Source organism: Cryptomeria japonica, chromosome 3 (assembly GCF_030272615.1).
Source record: "Cryptomeria japonica chromosome 3, Sugi_1.0, whole genome shotgun sequence".
Classification (NCBI taxonomy): domain Eukaryota; kingdom Viridiplantae; phylum Streptophyta; class Pinopsida; order Cupressales; family Cupressaceae; genus Cryptomeria; species Cryptomeria japonica.
The window spans coordinates 412,849,805-412,856,537 of NC_081407.1; the positions used below are offsets into that span (position 1 = coordinate 412,849,805).

A 6,733-nucleotide genomic window follows, 5' to 3' on the forward strand; every position below is an offset into this window, starting at 1 on the left:
TAATTAAAAAAAACTAATGCAAGGCCAAAGGAATAAGCATCTTAGAAGGCCATCTTCCTTTTTTGACTTAATGTAAGCAAAATGCGTATATGTTTTGCTTGCTAATCGTAACACATACGTTTTATAACATGTGCACATGTTTTTCTCATAAAAGCATGTACACGTGTGTTTTTATTTTAAATAATGCATATAGTTTTTTAATTCAAAGAACATGTATGTGATTTGCCTTTGATTTTTTAAGCCTTAACACGTACGAGTTTTTTAAATTTATCAAAAACAAGCACACATTTTCATTTCATCCGTTTTAAGCATCTATTTTGCAAGTGGCTACTTTTTTGTTCACCATCTTGGTGCACATACCCTCTTAATTAGGGATCACCTAGGGATGTTGTGTTTGATTTGTCTCCTTGACCATGATAGAAATAGAGAAGATATGAGCATGTGTTTTCTTTGCTAATGATCACTAGTGTAAAAAATTTGCATGCTTTGATATTAACGATATAGATTCCAAGTGGTTTATAAGGGACAAAATTATATTGAATGATAGATTATGCATATAAAATAAGATGTTAATGAACCAACCCACAATTGAAACTATGCACACAAAAATATTTTACAAATACATATGCTACTTTTATTCATTTGATATGAAATAAATGCATGCTAAATGTTTAAAAATTTAGAAAGAGGTGAATACATAAAACTAGTTCGGTATCAACTACTCATGTATTCATGTTATTGCCAATGCAAAGAGATGAATAAATATGTAATTTTAATATTATAGCCACAAAACAAGAGAAGATGAAATGATTCAATCCTTAAACCACCAACCTTCCAATTGCTTATCAATTGATATTTCTAATACTTGGCATTCCATTCCATGGCTTGAAGATGTCCATGTGTATAGATCTATTGGTTTCACTAGATGTATACATAAAAAAATGAGAAGTCATATGCAGTGGGGTTCAATAAGTTAATGGAGGCCTAAATGTAATCATGCATAGTTTTGAGTAATAAAATAATATGCAGATTCATGTGCAATGGTGCTTGATGAAAAATACTTACACTAGGTCATGTGTGGTGGTATGTGATCACAAGTGTATCATAGAATCATAAGTGCTTGTAAATGACCATAGAGTGGGGTTGCTAAGGATTGTGTACTAGTGCATGTATGGGGTGTGAGGGGGTTAAAGCTTGCATGGTGATATAGTATGGTGCTTCTAACTTCCTCCATGCCATTGCTAGCTCAAGGTATTCAAATCAAGGGAACCATCATGCTTGGCATAATAATTCATGACGACATTCATCTAGGGTGAGCCATTTAGATGGTGTAAGATAGTTTTAGATAGTATAGTGATCTTCATGCTACACAAATAGTACTTATGATGTGTTGCACTTATATGTGGATCTAAGGAATGCTTATAAGACCATATGCGTGCTAAAGAAAAATCTAATTTTTTTAGAGAATGATTGAGAAGTCTATAGTTATGTGGAAGTCCTTAAGAGTCCCACCTTATATTCAAACAACTATTTTATACATAACCATTTGTCTTAGAATAACACTAGTCCATTTCCCAAAGCATCTCTATACAAGACTATATTGCACCTAAAATCTTATTCTCCAAACCATATCATAGGCATGAAATATTCCCTAATTTAAGAAATTAGTTTTCCTACTTTGTAAAGTTGGCATCCTTAGGATACAATCGTTCCCCATTGGTATGGGTGTTAAAAAGTTCAAATTATGTTTCTAGGGTTTGGTAACTCAAGAAATCATACAGGGTATGATCAATCATCATTTATTACACTTTAAATATTTCATAGCTGGTATAAAATGTACCAATTTGATAATCAACATTTACCAGTTGTCAACTAATTCAATTTGAAAATCGATAGAAAGAAAAGTTAGACTCATCTTACTACATAAGTGCAATCCAATCTTAGAACCTATGATTCTCAAATATTAGGCATGGGTGTCATCCTAGATCTAGCACTAGCTTGCAATTTATATGATGTAATGTCAAGACAATCAAAATCAATATTGATCCAATTTCTAAATTAATCGTAATTTATTTCACTTATATTTAACATATCTATTTATTTATCTTAACATCTTTGAATTTAACTTCAAATTAATTTAAAATCTAACTACTTATTGTCTTCATTTAAAAGTTCTTAATTAATATAACATAAAATTTATTTTTACAAATATTTTTATTCCAACTAACAATAATATCAACATGTCTCAATCTAGAAGATTTTATTTTCTATTTTAATATTTATTTCTAATCTCCTTAAATAACCTATCCATCCCTCAATGATTTCGTTTCTGTATTTAGTTACTTATATCTAAATCTTTATTTAGGCTGGACTCATTATATAAGAGTAATATGATTAGCATTAGAGTCTAAGTCCCTTTAGTTTAGTTGAGAGTAAGCATCTTTTTTCTTTATAAAAAGTTTATTCTTTATAAAAGAAGCTTTCCATTTCTTTATCACCAAATATGAGGAAACAAAGTTCAGTACTTATGTATGAAAGAACAAGACCAAGTACACTCAAAGCTAATTATTTCTTAGGAGATAAAACATCGAGACAACAAAGTATATCATGTGTGAATTAGTTCATGGATTTTCATGTGGCCAATTTATTCTGCCGTGTACTAGAATATCTCATAGATTTTTTTTAATATTAAAAATATATGATAGTAGATTGAACAGTCAAGCTATTGGAAAATATAGATGATGGTTGTAGATTCATTCAATTATCTTCAGTGGAAAGCAGATCTTGCAAATAAAACTTATATTATCAAATTTTCAATTTAGAATCCCATGAAATATTGATTCCTCCATTTCTTTTAAAAAAATATGCTATTGTATGTGGGCACAATATAAATAGGTCTCTGCGCTTGCAGTACAGAATTCCAAAGATTCATGCTGATGAATTCAGCTGAATTTATGGATTGATGTTCTAAAGGCCAAGCAAAATAGAATCAGAGCTCAAATATTTTGAATGGGGAGCTCAAGTTTCAGACTGTTTCATGTAATGCCCAATGTATGGTTTTACAAGCTGAGAGACGTTGGGAGATTCAAAGAATCTGAGCCTGAGGGAAGACTTCAACGCAACAATAGCATTAGAGATGAGTCGGCCATTAATGGCTTTCGTGGTTACCATTTTGAAGTCAATCTCAAAGCCTCTGAAGATCTGCTACCTGACCACCCCAAATCCCAAATGAAAAAGACCAGAAGCAAACATGCATCATCTGCATTCATAGACTCAAAAATATCAGTAGACTGCAGTTGTACAACCACTCTGGGATTTATGTGGAATTCAAGTGAAATGAATGGGTATGGTAGCAGTGAAAGATTAGAGGAAGAGAAACCTGTAAGATATTATTCTGAACAGCCAGTGTTGGTTCTGCAGCAGCAGAATGATACTGACAGAGAATTGAAAGAAAAATTAGATGGTCCTGGCTTGGAATTCAAAAGTGGGATTTGGAGGCAACCAAGCAAACATGTTCTTCAATACATATACAACAATGCTGCAGGACTGCCTAGTCCAGTACAGGAATTGGATGATGGAGGCTTATGTGGGCATTCGGAACAGCCAGATCAGGAGCCTGTGAGTTCGGTGAAGGGAATGTTTGAACTGGTTGAGCACCCATTAACAATGGGTGCTAGTGCCAGTGCCACTGCCTCTGGCTCTTCATCTGATCTTCACCATAATGATCAAGTGAGCCAGGGAGAAGAATCTTTCTTAAGTATGAAGAAGTCTGAAGATCATTCCAGTGGTTTGGAGAGAAATAATGTGGGAAGAAGGAGAAGGAATGCAGAGCCAGGAAAAGAAAAGTTTCAAGGAAAGCAGAAACAGATTTCAGAGGAAATCACAGAGCCCATACGAAAAAAGGTTGATGCAGGGCAGATTCAGAAGCAGATTTCAACTGGGATGATGAATTTCAGCAGCAGTAATTTGGTTGATGGGCCTAAATCGATTCCCCATCTCTCAATTAGAACAGGCCAAAACAACACAAGAGCTTCTTCTTCAAAGCTCTGTGTTGCAGATGATGATGTAGAAACCCTGATCAGAAGAAGTCGTTCCACTCGACTGAAAGGAGACACTTTGACCAACCAGAATTTTAAGGTCGATGGTGATAAGGCGGTGCGTTCAGCCAAGAGTTTAAGTGCTTGTCATCTGTTCTGTTCTGATAAAAGTTCAAGTGAATGTGCAGAAGCAGATGACAAAAGTGCAATATTTGATAGCTTTGTAGAGATGAAATCTTCATACAATCCGCACAAGGATTTCAGAGAATCAATGCTTGAAATGATAACAGAGAAGGATGTTCATGGGTCCCAAGATCTTGAGAAGCTCCTTGAATGCTACCTTTCTTTGAACTCTAGTGAATACCATGATATCATCTTGAAGGTCTTTGAACAAGTAATGTCAGATTTGAAGGGAATAAAGTCATGATTTTTAATTTGGGTGGAGTGATTTTCTGGTTTAAACTTGAATTTTCAGCTTTGTAAATAATTTGTTTGGTATGCACAAACAGCAGTGTAAGAATTTAACTAAGCACCCATTTGAAATCTTTTGTATCTGTTTCTCATTTTGCATTTTGATTTACAAATTGTGACGGTTTGATGCTTGTTTTTATTTGTAAACTATGAGAGTTATAAGTACAGATGATGATCAAAAAATTCATAAACCTGTAGCATATGAGACAGGGAAAGATAAGCGAAGGAGACTCTTGTCTATGCAGTCATCAGAGAAAATTTAAAATTATTATTTTTAATTTATTCATATGATTAAATGTGCAGTCTGATGACTGCCTAGACATTGCCAGAATAAGAAATTCTTCTTATAACACAGTTGAGTAGACAAGAATGTTGGATGTTACAGTATCAGTGTAGGTTCAGTAGCATTCAAGGAGCTTCTCAATTAATTGATATTTTTTTTTTTTTTTAAATCAATTGGTTCAATGGATCTGATTGTGTAATCAATTATTTCATTCTTATATAAAAGTGGTAAGTAGTTTTATATTTTAAAAAATTGTTCTGGGTTCAGTTTAATTGGTTAAAGTTCAAATTCGAAAGGGATATCTAACATAGAGTTCAATGTTGTGACTCTTGGTCTTCTATAATTGACTTCTAATACCAAACTAGTTTTTATTTTTAAATAAATAGACTTCTAAATTTTGACTCTTGAATTTTCATAAATGATTTTTACTATAATTGATAATGTTGTTTGTTAGAACTTGTATTAGTCTCATATACAAACTGATATTAATAAAATATTTATGAACTAACAATATGAAAAAATATTATATTTACTTATTAAGTTTTTTTAATAGTTAAAATATATTTAGTTACTTTTATTTAAAACATCTTAAATAATGTTTGCTAATAGTACTCTGAAGAGGTTGTATCAATTGTGGCTGTAGTTTAGTGGTGAGAGTTCCACGTTGTGGCCGTGGAGACCTGGGCTCGAATCCCAGCAGCCACAAAAGCTGTAAATTATTTCTTTTGAGTTTTTCATGAATTAATTTGTCACCTGCTCTGTAACATCATTAACATGGTAGTTTCTTTTATTTTCTCAAAACTCTTGCGATAATACTGTATTGCACACTTCAAAAAGGTATTCTTAGAAAAGGATAAAAATACTAATATTCTTAAATGATATAGTATGGAAATGATATGGTATGGATACGTAAGCATTTGGTGTTAGAAAAGTTTGTTAGGGTGAAAATTATATAATTAGGTCATTCTTCTTTACAAAATATTTATGATTGAGGTTTTTGTTTAGTTATTTATCAATTTGGTTTAGATTTGTATATGTAGAATTTAATTCAAATTATTTTCATGCATCTAAATTAAGAAATCAAAATTTTATATTTGAATTTTAAATTTAGATGCTTGTTTCTCTCTCCCACTAGTTTTAATGAGCTAATCAAAGATTATTTCAAAAGTGCATACCAAGGTAGTGTATTTGAAGACTAACTTTTTTTTTATTTGAATAATCTTGAAAAACATCTAGATATAAATTGAAAAAGATAAAAGTTATTATCTTACGAGTATATTATATGATAGTTGTTGTCTTTGATCTTATGTTTACGAGCTTGATCAAACACGAATAAATCTTTGTCTAATAAGTTCCCGCAAAATGTCTAACAACATCATTTTCTAAACAAGAATAGATCAAGCCAAAGAACATTAACAACAATTATCAAAAAAAAATTCAATTCAATTGCATGGGTTAGGTTCACCTTTATATTCCAAGTTCACTTTTATGGACACTATTGTAAAACATTTAATTTATTTAGTTCTCATATAATTACTACATTTATTTATATTAATCCCATTTATACATCCTAGGCTTTATTCTTATTAATTATTTGTGTCAAGTAAATGATAGTTTAAAAGGATTATTTAAACATGGTGAATTCAATATCTCTACACAATTTACGGTTTATCCTTCATAATTAAGGCTTTAAATCTAAATTTTCTAATTGCATATCTTTCATATCATATATGGCGAGGGTTTGGATTTTCATCTTTCATTCTCATGTTTATTTTATAGTACTTCTTTTGTTTATGTGTATGTGTGTGTAGCAATGGTCATACATGTTGGAAAGATTAAAAGCCCAACATGAAGTTGCACACTTCAAGGGATCAACCAAGGAACAAACCAACCACAAGAAAATGTTGCAACATGAGCAAGAATGAACAATGGAGATCAAAAT

General features: G+C 31.7%; 1 non-coding gene across 1 annotated transcript; it reads left to right on the forward strand.

The window, feature by feature from the left end:
• Window positions 1-5,424: 5,424 nt before the first annotated feature.
• TRNAH-GUG (transfer RNA histidin (anticodon GUG)) lies at window positions 5,425-5,496 on the forward strand. Its single transcript has one exon. It is a non-coding gene; the product is annotated as a tRNA-His (tRNA).
• The last annotated feature ends 1,237 nt before the right edge of the window (window positions 5,497-6,733 follow it).